Source organism: Somniosus microcephalus, chromosome 7 (assembly GCF_052327205.1).
Source record: "Somniosus microcephalus isolate GS21.2 chromosome 7, FLI_Smic_1.0, whole genome shotgun sequence".
NCBI lineage: Eukaryota > Metazoa > Chordata > Chondrichthyes > Squaliformes > Somniosidae > Somniosus > Somniosus microcephalus.
In genome coordinates, this window is record NC_140993.1 from 263,554,658 (window position 1) to 263,567,112 (window position 12,455).

Here is a 12,455-nt window from a genome sequence, read left to right on the forward strand (position 1 = left end):
CAAATCTCTCTATTGCTTTCTCCCTCATGTGTTTAGCTTCCCCTTAAATGCATCTATGCTATTCGCCTCAGCTACTCCCTGTGGTAGCAAGTTCCACATTCTCACCACTCTTTGGGTAGTTTCCCCTGAATTCCTTATTAGAACTATCTTATATTTATGGTATCTCCAGCATTTTCTGTTTTTATTTCAGATTTCCAGCATCTGTAGTATTTTCTTTTTATATTTATGGTCCCTAGTTTTGGACTCCCCCCACAATTGGAAACATCTCTACATCTACCCCTTCACAATTTTAAAGACCTCTATCAGGTCACCCCCTCAGCCTTCTCTTCTACAGAAAAGAGCCCCAGCCTGTTCATAGAAACATAGAAGATAGGAGCAGGAGTAGGCCATTCGGCCCCTCGAGCCTGCTCCGCCATTCAATGAGATCATGGCTGATCATCCAAACTCAGTACCCTGTGCCTGCCTTCTCCCCATATCCCTTGATCCCTTTGGCCTTAAGAAATATATCTAACTCCTTCTTGAATATATTTAATGAATTGGCCTCAACTGCCTTCTGTGGTAGAGAATTCCACAGGTTCACCACTCTCTGGGTGAAGAAATTCCTCCTCATCTCTGTCCTAAATGGCTTACCCCTTATCTTTAGACTGTGACCCCTGGTTCGGGATTCTCCCGCCATCGGGAACATCCTTCCTGCATCTAGTCTGTCTAGTCCTGTTAGAATGTTATAAGTTTCAATGAGATCCCCTCTCATTCTTCTAAACTCCAGCAAATATAAGTCTAATCGACCCAATCTCTCCTCATACGTCATTCCTGCCATCCCAGGTATCAGTCTGGTGAATCTTCGCTGCACTCCCTTCATGGCAAGAACATCCTTCCTCAGATAAGGCAACCAAAACTGCACACAATACTCAAGGTGTGGTCTCACTAAGGCCCTGTACAACTGCAGCAAGACATCCTTGTTCCTGTACTCGAATCCTCTCGCTACGAAGGCCAACATACCGTTTGCCTTCTTAACCGCCTGCTGCACCTGCATGCTTACCTTCAGCGACTGGTGCACAAGGACACCCAGGTCTCGTTGCACTTCCCCTTCTCCCAATCTATTGCCGTTCAGATTATAATCTGTCTTCCTGTTTTTGCCACCAAAGTGGATAACCTTGCATTTATCCACATTATACTGCATCTGCCATACATCTGCCCAATCACCCAACCTGTCCAAATCGTACTGGAGTTTCTCTGCATCCTCCTCACAGCACACACGACCACCCAGCTTTGTGTCGTCTGCAAATTTGGAGATATTACATCTAGTTCCTTCGTCTAGATCATTAGTATATATTGTGAATAGCTGGGGTCCTAGCACCGATCCCTGCGGTACTCCACTAATCACTGCCTACCACTCGGAAAAAGACCCGTTTATTCCAACTCTTTGCTTCCTGTCTGCCAACCAGTTCTCTATCCAAGTCAGTACCTTGTCCCCAATCCCATGTGCCTTAACTTTACACGCTAATCTCTTATGCGGGACCTTATCGAAAGCCTTCTGAAAGTCCAAATACATCACATCCACTGGTTCTCCCTTATCTATTCTACCAATTACATCCTCAAAAAATTCCAATAGATTAGTCAAGCATGATTTACCTTTTGTAAATCCATGTTGACTTTGTCCGATCCTGTCACTGTTTTCCAAGTGCTCTGCTATTACATCTTTTATAATGGACTATAGCATTTTCCCCACTACCGATGTCAGGCTTACCGGTCTATAATTCCCCGTTTTCTCTCTCCCACCTTTTTTAAATAGTGGGGTTACATTAGCTACCCTCCAATCCATGGGAACTGTTCCAGAGTCTATAGAATTTTGGAAGATGACCAGCAATGCATCTACTATTTCTAGGGTCACTTCCTTAAGTACCCTGGGATGTAGATTATCAGGCCCTGGGGATTTATCGGCCTTCAATCCCTCTGCTCCTCTACCCCATTTAGACTCTTATTTTCCAAGGAATATGTGACCTCCTTATTCTTCCTACCAAAATGCACCACCTCACTTATCTATATTGAAATTAATTTGCCAATTACATGCCTAGTCTGCCAATTTATTAATGTCATCTTGTATTTTGTCGCAGTCCTCCTCAATATTAACTATACCCCTCAATTTGGGTGTCGTCCACAAATTTTGAAATTGTACTTCGGCTTCCCGAGTCCGAATCGTTTATATAAATGGTGAACAACAGTGGTCCCAGCACAGATCCTTGTGGAACACTGCTTCCTACCTTTTGCCAGTCTGATTAACTACCCTTAACCGCCCCCCCCACTCTCTGTTTTCTGTTTTGTAGCCAACTTGCTCTCCATTCTGCTACTTGTCCCAACTCCACATGCTCTGACCTTAGTCATATCTTCTATGCGGTACCTTATCGAAGGCCTTTTGAAATTCCAAATATATTACATCTACTACATTACCATTGTCTACTCTTCCTGTTACTTCAAATATTTCAATAAGGTTGGTCATGCATGATGTTCCCTTTTGAAATCCGTGCTGACTATTCTTTATTATATTTTTGGTTTCTAGATGTTTTTCTATTACATCTTTGAGTAAAGATTCCATTATCTTTCCTACTACCAACGTTAAGCTAATTGGTCTATCGTTCCCTGGATTTGTTCTATCTCCCTTTCTAAATATAGGAATCACATTAGCTATCTGCCAGTCCTTTGCCACTATTCCCTTTTCTAATTAATTCTTATATATATGTAATAGCGCCTCTGCTATCACTTCTCTAACTTTTAAAGTGCGCGGATGCAATCCAGGAATTTTTATCCTCTCTAAATTCGACTAGTTTATTCATTATCTCCCCCCCTCTTTCTATCTTAAAAGAGTCAGCTTGCTGGTCTTTCGAAAGGGTAAAATATAATAATTGAGTAAAGGGACATATAATAATTAAGGCAGCTGGACCATAGAAAGTTTACAAGATTGAAGAAGGCTATTTGGCCTACCAAGCCTATATTACATTGGCCCCGGGGGAGGGGCAATGAGGTTATGGGGAGGAGCGAGACGGACTCCAGTTGTCACGGTAACAGGTATTGGCCCAGAAATTCGGGTCGGAGGCTTCCCGCAGGTGCAAGCCCCCGACCTGCACTTAGCTTGCGCGCCGGCCGTTGAGCTGTGGGCCCCCGTGGGATTCCGATCCTGGGCCTCCTCCAACTGCCGGTGTGCAGTGCTTGCGTATCCCAGGGGCGCAGTTAGTTCGATGCATCCCCTGGGATCACGTGGGCCATGGGGAGCCAATCGGAGCAGGGAATGCTTCATTCATAAGTTTGACAGGAAGGGCTGTCAAACTTATAAATACTATAAGCCCCAAAACATCACTAAATCTTCAAATATTTTTTTTTAAAACATCACATTTTAAAAATAAACTATAAATTACATGAAATAACTATTTTAAACAATAATTTAAATTTTTGAAAAAAATAATTTTATTTTCTAACGGGGCTAAAAATAAACTTACCTTTCTTTAAAGTATTAAAAAATAATAAACCTGTGGAAAAAATGTTTTAATTTTAATTAATTCACCACTTACCTTGTAAAAAGCAGGCCTTGCGACTGCTTTTTAAATGTGTAACTTCTGGAGACTTACCCTCCCGGGAAAACCTGCAAAAAAAAGTAAGTTCGATGCGCACGCGCAGCCTCTCCTGCGCACGCGTTCGAACTCTGAACCCCTTCTTTCAGGGGAACGGAAGTGCCGGTTTCCCGCGCATGCGCAGTGCATGCAGGAAACCGGCACTTCCATTGGGCTTACGGGTGAGTACCCCGTGCGTACTCACCCGTGGAGACCCGAAGTTCTGGGCCATTAATACCTGCAATGCATCTTCTCTCCATTGGTGGCACTGCAGTGCTCCTTCAACTGATTCACGACTGCTCTCTGGTAGCCCCCTTGCAAAAAGTTCCATCTTACAGGCACTTTCCTCAGTTTAAATGAGTTTCTTTCGCTTAACATCGTAAAAAATAAGTTGTTTGCTTTCTGGTCTGTACTTCTGTGCAGCATAAGGATGTCCCAAGGCAATTCACAGGAGTATTAAAAGACAAAAACCTTGACACCGAGCCACATAAGAAGAAATTAGGGCAGGTGACCAAGAGCATGATCAAAGAGGTAGGTTTTAAGGAGCGTCTTAAAGGAGGAAAGAGAGCTGGACAGGTTTAGGCAGGGAATTCCAGAGCTTAGGGTCTTGGCAGCTGAAGGCACGGCCGCCAATGGTTGAGCGATTATAATCAGGGATGTTCAAGAGGGCAGAATTAGAGGAGCGCAGATATCTCAGGGGGGTGGGGGGCGGGGGAGGTTGTGGGGCTGAAGGAGATTACAGAGATAGGAAGGGGCGAGGCCATGGAGGAATTTGAAAACAAGGATGAGAATTTTGAAATCGAGGCGTTGCTTTGCCAGGAGCCAATGTAGGTCAGCAAGCACAAGGGAGATGGATAAACAGGACTTGGTGCGAGTTAGGACCCGAGTTTTGGATCACCTCAAGTTTACGTAGGGTAGAATGTGGGAGGCCAGTCAGGAGTGCATTGGAATAGTCAAGTCTAGAGGTAACAAAGGCATGGATGAGGGTTTCAGCAGCAGATGAGCTGAGGCAAGGGCAGAGACGGGCAATGTTATGGAGGTGGAAGTAGGCGGTCTTAGTTATGCTGCGGATATGTGGTCGGAAGCTCATTTCAGGGTCAAATATGACATTAAGGTTGCGAACAATGTGGTTCAGCCTTCATCAAATGTTAGCAAGAGGGATGGAGTCAGTGGCTAGGGAACGGAGTTTGTGGTGGGGACCAAAATCAATGGCTTCGGTCTTCCCAGTATTGAATTGGAGAACATTTCAGCTCTTCCAGAACTGGATGTCGGACAAGCAGTCTGACAATTTAGAGAATCAAGAGAAGTGGTAGTTTACATAGGATGTACGGCACAGAAACAGGCCACCCAGCCCAACCAGTCCATGCCGGTGTTTATGCTCCACTCGAGCCTCCTCCCGTCTTTCCTCATCTAACTCTATCAGCGTAACCCTCTATTCCCTTCTCCCTCATATGCTTGTCTAGCCTCCCCTTAAATGCATCTATACTATTCGCTTCAACCACTCCCTGTGGTAGCGAGTTCCACATTCTCACCACTCTCTGGGTAAAGAAGTTTCTTCTGAATTCCCTATTGGATTTCTTGGTGACTATCTTATATTGATGGCCTCTAGTTATGCTCTTCCCCACAAGTGGAAACATTCTCTCTGTATCCTCGCATTTCTGGTATCATCCTTATAAATCTTCTCTGCACCCTCGCCAGTGCCTCTATATCCTTTTTATAATATGGCGACCAGAACTGTACGCAGTACTCCAAGTGTGGTCTAACCAAGGTTCGATACAGGTTTAGCATAACTTCCCTACTTATCAATTCTATCCCTCTAGAAATAAACCCTAGTGCTTGGTTTGCTTTTTTTATGGCCTTGCTAACCTGTGTCGCAACTTTTAGTGATTTGTGTATTTGTACTCCGAGATCCCTTTGTTCCTCTACCCCACCTAGAGTCACACCCTCCAAGTAATAAGTGACCTCCCTATTCTTCCTACCACAATGTAATACCTCACATTTATCTGTGTTGAACTTCATTTGCCAATTATATGCCCATTCTGCAAGTTTATTAATGTCCTCCTGTAACTTGTTGCAGTCCTTCTCAGTATTGACTATCCCCCCAATTTGGTGTCATCCGCAAGTTTAGAAATTGTGTTTTTGATTCCAAAGTCTAAATCGTTAATATAAATTGTGAACAGCAGTGGTCCCAGCACTGATCCTTGTGGAACACCACGACCCACCTTCTGCCACTGTGAATAGCTACCCTTTACTCCCACTCTCTGCTTTCTGTCCTGAAGCCAGCTAGCTATCCATTCTGCTACTTGTCCCCTACTCTGCATTCTCTGACCTTATTCATCAGTCTATTATGGGGTACCTTATTGAAAGCCTTTTGAAAATCCAGATAAATTACATCTACTGTATTACCCTTGTCTACTCTCTCTGTTACCTCTTCAAAACATTCAATGAGGTTGGTCAAGCAAGACTTTCCCTTTTGAAATCCATGCTGACTATTCCTTATTATATTTTTGGTTTCCAGGTGTTCTTCTATTTTCTCCTTTAGTAGGGATTCCATTATTTTTCCTACTACCAATGTTAAGCTGACTGGTCTATAATTCCCTGGACATGTTCTATCCCCCTTCTTAAATATAGGTATTGCGTTAGCTACCTGCCAGTCTTCTGGCACTACACCGTTTTCTAACGAATTATTAAATATGTGTAGTAAAGCCTCTGCTATCTCTTCTCTAGATTCTTTTGAAATGCATGGATGCAATCCATCTGGACCAGGAGTTTTATTCTCTTTGAGTTTGATTAGTTTATTTAATATATCTCCTCTTATTATTTTTAATGCACTTATCTCATTACTAATCTCATCATCCAATGTCATGTCCACCTGTTCTATCTCCCTGGTAAATACTGAAGCAAAATAATTATTTAATATTTCTGCCATCTCTCTTTCGTTACCTGTGGCATTATCCTGTCTATCCCTTAATGGCCCTATTCCCATTCCAACCTTTCTTTTTTTATAGATGTGCCTGTAAAATATTTTACTATTTTGTTTTATGTTCCTTGATAATTTAATTTCATAATTCCTCTTTGCCTTCGTAATTGTTTTTTGGACTTCTCTCCTAATCTCTTTGTATTCTCCCTTATCATGCACACCCCTGCTGTCCATGTACTTAACGTATGCCTCTTTCCTCAGCCTCAATTGTTCCCTTTATTCATCCTTGGAGTCTGATTTGTGTTTGGTTTGTCCTTTCCTTTTAGCGGAATATATTGTTCCTGCACTCTGTTGAACACCGTTTTAAATGTAGATGAGAAATGGGAGGGGGCCAAGGATAAATCCTTGGGGGACACCAGAGGTAGTGCTGCGGGAGCGGGAAGAGAAGCCGTTGCAGGTGATTCTCTGGCTACGATTAGATAGATAAGAATGGAACCAGGCGAGTTCAGTCCCACTCAGCTGGATGACGGTGGAGAGGCATTGGAGGAGGATGGAGTGATCAACCGTGTTAAAGGCTGCAGACAAGTCAAGAAGGACGAGAAGGGATAGTTTACCTTTGTCACAGTCACAAAGGATGTCATTTGTAACTTTGATGAGAGCTGTTTCGGTACTGTGGCAAGGGCGGAAACCTGATTGGAGGGATTCAAAATATGGAATTGCGGGAAAGATGGGCACAGATTTGGGAGGCGACAACACGTTCAAGGACTTTGGAGAGGAAAGGGAGGTTGGAGATGGGGTAGTAGTTTGCAAGGACGGAGGGGTCAAGGGTAGGTTTTTTGAGGAGTGGGGTGATGACGGCAGATTTGAGAGAGAGGGGAACAGTACCTGAGGAGAGAGAACCGTTAACAATGTCAGCTAACATGGGAGCCAGAAAAGGAAGTTGGGTGGTCAGCAGTTTGGTGGGAATAGGGTCAAGGGAGCAGGAGGTGGGTCTCATGGACAAGATGAGCACAGAGAGGTCATGAGGGGAGATTGGAGAGAAACTGGAGAAAGATGTGAGTTCAGGGCTAGAGCAGGGGGGAACCTTAGAAGAGGTTTGGCCCAGTGGGCTAGGGGAAGGAAGGGAAGTGGCAGAGGCAGCTGAACGGATGGTCTCAATCTTAGAGACAAAGAAGTCCGTGAGCTCCTCATACTTGTTGTTGGTGGTGAGGGTGGCGGGGACAGGGGTTTAAGAAGATGGTTAGCAGTGAAGAATAGAAGCCGGGGTTTATCTTTGCCTTCCAGAATGATTCTGGAATAGTGAGCAATTTTGGCAGGCGAGAGCAGGACGTAAGAGGGAACATTGGCCGTCACTATATGCAGCCACTGTGTTTTGGCTGAGTCAGCATGCAGTTCCACTACAAAGACAGTGGGTGGCACTGCAATATGTGGATGGGAGGTAAGTGTGTTCAATTGAAAAATAGTTGAACAACAGTACCTAAAAGTATCTGATTCCCTGTCTGTTTAGAGGGTGTTAGGGATGGGGCTGTAAATATCTGAGACACTGTCTAACTAGAGGAAGTTGGGGAGGAGTTGTAAATATTTTTTTTTATTTGTTCATGGGATGTGGGCATCGCTGGCAAGACCAGCCTTTATTGCCCATCCCTAGTTGCCCTTGAGAAGGTGGTGGTGAGCCGCCTTCTTGAACCGCTGCAGTCCGTGTGGTGAATGCGCTCCCACAGTGCTGTTAGGGAGGGAGTTCCAGGATTTTGACCCAGCGACGATGAAGGATCGGCGATATATTTCCAAGTCAGGATGGTGTGTGACTTGGAGGGGAACTTGGAGGTAGTGGTGTTCCCATGCGCCTGCTGCCCTTGTCCTTCTAGGTGGAAGAGGTCACGGGCTTGGGAGGTGCTGCCAAAGAAGCCTTGGCGAGTTGCTGCAGTGCATCCTGTAGATGGTACACACTGCAGCCACGGTACGCTGGTGGTGGAGGGAATGAATGTTTAAGGTGGTGGATGGGGTGCCAATCAAGCGTGCTGCCTTGTCCTGGATGGTGTTGAGCTTCTTTAATCTTGTTGGAGCTGCACTCATCCAGGCAAGTGGAGAGTATTCATTCACACTCCTGACTTGTGCCTTGTAGATGGTGGAAAGGCTTTAGGGAGTCAGGAGGTGAGACACCTGCCACAGAATACCCAGCCTCTGACCTGCTCTTGTAGCCACAGTACTTATGTGGCTGGTCCAGTTAAGTTTCTGATCAATGGTGACCCCCAGGATGTTGATGGTGGGGGATTCAGTGATGGTAATGCCGCTGAATGTCAAGGGGCTGTGGTTAGACTCTCTTTTGTTGGAAATAGTCATTGCCTGGCACTTGTGTGGCACGAATGTTACTTGCCACTCATCAGCCCAAGCCTGAATGTTGTCCAGGTCTTGCTACATGTGGGCACGGACTGCTTTATTATCTAAGGAGTTGTGAATGGCGCTGAACACTGTGCAATCATCAGCAAACATCCCCACTTCCGACCTTATGATGGAGGGAAGGTCATTGATGAAGCAGCTGAAGATGTTTGGTCCTGGGACACTACCCTGAGGAACTCCTGCAGCGATGTCCTGGGGCTAAGAGGATTGGACTCCAACAACCACAACCATCTTCCTTTGTGCTAGATATGACTCCAGCCACTGGAGAGTTTTCCCCCTGATTCCCATTTACTTCAATTTTACTAGGGCTCCTTGGTGCTACACTCAGTCAAATGTTGCCTTGATGTCAAGAGCAGTCACTCTTGCCTCACCCCCGAGACCCAAAATATCTGAGACCCTGTCTGTTTAGAGTGAGTTGGGGAGGGGGCTGTAAATATCAGTAGTTGGGAAAATGCTGGAATCTATTTATAAAGGATGCAATAACCGGGCACTTAGAAACTAATACTAAAATTGGGCAGAGTCAACATGGATTTATGAAAGGGAATCCTGTTTGACAAACCTATTGGAGTTCTTTGAGGATGTAACTAGTGAAGTAGACAAAGGGGAACCGGTAGATGTGGTGTATTTGGATTTTCAGAAGGCCTTCGATAAGGTCCCACACAAGAGGTTGGTGAACAAAATTAGGGCTCGTGGAATTGGGGATAATATACTAGCATGGATTGAGAATTGGTTAACAGACAGAAAACAAAGAGTAGGGATAAACGGGTCTTTTTCAGGATGGCAGGCTGTAACTAGTGGGGTACCGCAAGGATCTGTGCTTGGGCCCCAGCTATTCACAATCTATATCAATGATTTGGATGAGGGGACTAAATGTAACATTCCCAAATTTGCTAATGATAAAAAGCTAGGTGGCAGTGTCAGTTGTGAAGAGGATGTGAAGAGGCTTCAAGGGAATCTCGACAGGTTCAGTAAGTGGGCGAGAACATGGCAGATGGAATATAATGTGGATAAATGTGAAGTTATCCACTTTGGTAGAAAAAACAGAAAGTCAGAGTATTTCCTAAATGGTGAAAGATTGGGGAAAGCAGATGCTCAAAGGGACCTGGGTGTCCTTGTACATGAGTCACTGAAAGTGAATGTGCAGGTGCAACACACCATTAGAAAGGCAAATGGTATGCTGGCCTTCATTACAAGAGGATTTGAGTACAGGCGTAAAGAAGTCTTACTCCAATTATATAGGGCCTTGGTGAGACCACACCTGGAGTACTGTGTACAATTTTGGTCTCCTTACCTAAGGAAGGATATACTTGCCATAGAAGGAGTGCAACGAAGGTTCACGAGATTGATTCCTGGGATGGCGGGACTGTCATATGAGAAGAGATTGAGTAAACTAGGCCTGTATTCTCTTGAATTCAGAAGAATGAGAGGGGATCTCATTGAAGCATATAAATTTATTACAGGGCTTGATAGGGTGGATGCTGGGATAATGTTTCCCTTGGCTGGGGAGTCTAGAACCAGGGGCCACGGCCTCAGGATAAAGGGTAGGCCATTCAGGACTGAGATGAGAAGAAATTTCTTCACACAGAGGGTGGTGAATCTTTGGACTTCTCTACCCCAGAGGGCTGTGAAGGTTCAGTCATTGGGCAAAACAGAAGTCGATAGATTTCTGGCTAGTAAGGTCATCAAGGGATATGGCGATAGGGCCGGTGAATGGAGTTGAGGCAGAAGATCAGCCATGATCTCATTGAATGGTGGAGCAGGCTCGAAGGGCCGAATGGCCTACTCCTGCTGATATTTCTTATGTAATATCCTAGACCCTGTCTGAATAGAGGGAGTTGGGGAGGGGGCTGTAAATACCCTAGGCCCTGTCTGATTAGAGGGAGTTGGGGAGGGGGCTGTAAATATCCTAGGCCCTGTCTGATTAGAGGGAGTTGGGGAGGGGGCTGTAAATATCCTAGGCCCTGTCTGATTAGAGGGAGTTGGGGAGGGGGCTGTAAATATCCTAGACCCTGTCTGATTAGGGAGAGTTGGGGAGGGGGCTGTAAATATCCTAGACCCTGTCTGATTAGAGGGAGTTGGGGAGGGGGCTGTAAATATCCTAGACCCTGTCTGATTAGAGGGAGTTGGGGAGGGGGCTGTAAATACCCTAGACCCTGTCTGATTAGGGAGAGTTGGGGAGGGGGCTGTAAATATCCTAGGCCCTGTCTGATTAGAGGGAGTTGGGGAGGGGGCTGTAAATATCCTAGACCCTGTCTGATTAGGGAGAGTTGGGGAGGGGGCTGTAAATATCCTAGACCCTGTCTGATTAGGGAGAGCTGGGGAAGGGGCTGTAAATATCCTAGACCCTGTCTGATTAGGGAGAGTTGGGGAGGGGGCTGTAAATATCCTAGACCCTGTCTGATTAGGGAGAGTTGGGGAGGGGGCTGTAAATATCCTAGACCCTGTCTGATTAGGGAGAGTTGGGGAAGGGGCTGTAAATATCCTAGACCCTGTCTGATTAGGGAGAGTTGGGGAGGGGCTGTAAATATCCTAGACCCTGTCTGAGAATCGTTTACTCCGAGTTGCTGTGTTTTAATTATAATTTTTAATCGTTTCTGCAGGAAATAAACTAAATACCAAGTGGAACTTTTTAGCATATCATTTACTGGTATCAACAGTCAATTATTACCTGTGCACCCTAAAAGAATGAGGCTGCATGAGTCTTATCAGGGAACAGGAGCAGTTGCTCTGGGATCGGTTTATGACAGACTGACAGCTGTTGTATAGGAGTACAGATTAATAATCATGTTTCTACCCAAACTCTAGGGGAAGCTTTTCATTCAACATTCTTTCGGCTGCCAAACTGTGAAAACAGCAAAGGAAAATGTACCCAGAATAGCCCGCTAGTTATGGCAGTGCAGAGCTGCTCTGCGTTTCTACAGCAGTGACGCCCAGCTGGGCATCCTTTATTGACAGCTGTTCTCTATGTACTCACCCGGAGCCTCGGGCAATGAATTCCAAAATGAACCTTTACCAGATGTATTTTTAATCCATTCTGATCCAGCGGTTCAGCTTTGCCAGTTGTTTGCGGTGCTCGTCATTCAGTCTGAAGCTCTGCGCCCCATGTCTTTAGTTGCATGTAGAGGACAATTAACCTTTTCTTAGTTGATCTCCCATAGCATGGCATGGACAGAGATATTTGAAAAACGTGTTTCTCCCATGGTCTGTTTCTTCCTGAAATAACAACAGAAAATACTGGAAACACTCAGCAGGCCAGGCAGCATCCGTGGAGAGAGAAACAGAGTTAACGTTTCAGGTCTGGGACCCTTCATCAGAACTGGAAAAAGCTGGAGATGTAACAGATATTAAGCAGGTGCAGAGACGGGGGGGTGGGGGTGGTGTTTAGATGGGGAGGAAGGAATTGAAAGAACATACTGTGAAAATGTTGCAAATGGGAATGGCAAAATCATACAGCATGAAAAATGGGGGCAGGGATTATTATCTGAAATTGTTGAACTTGATGTTGAGTCCGGAAGGCTGTAAAGTGCCCAATCGAA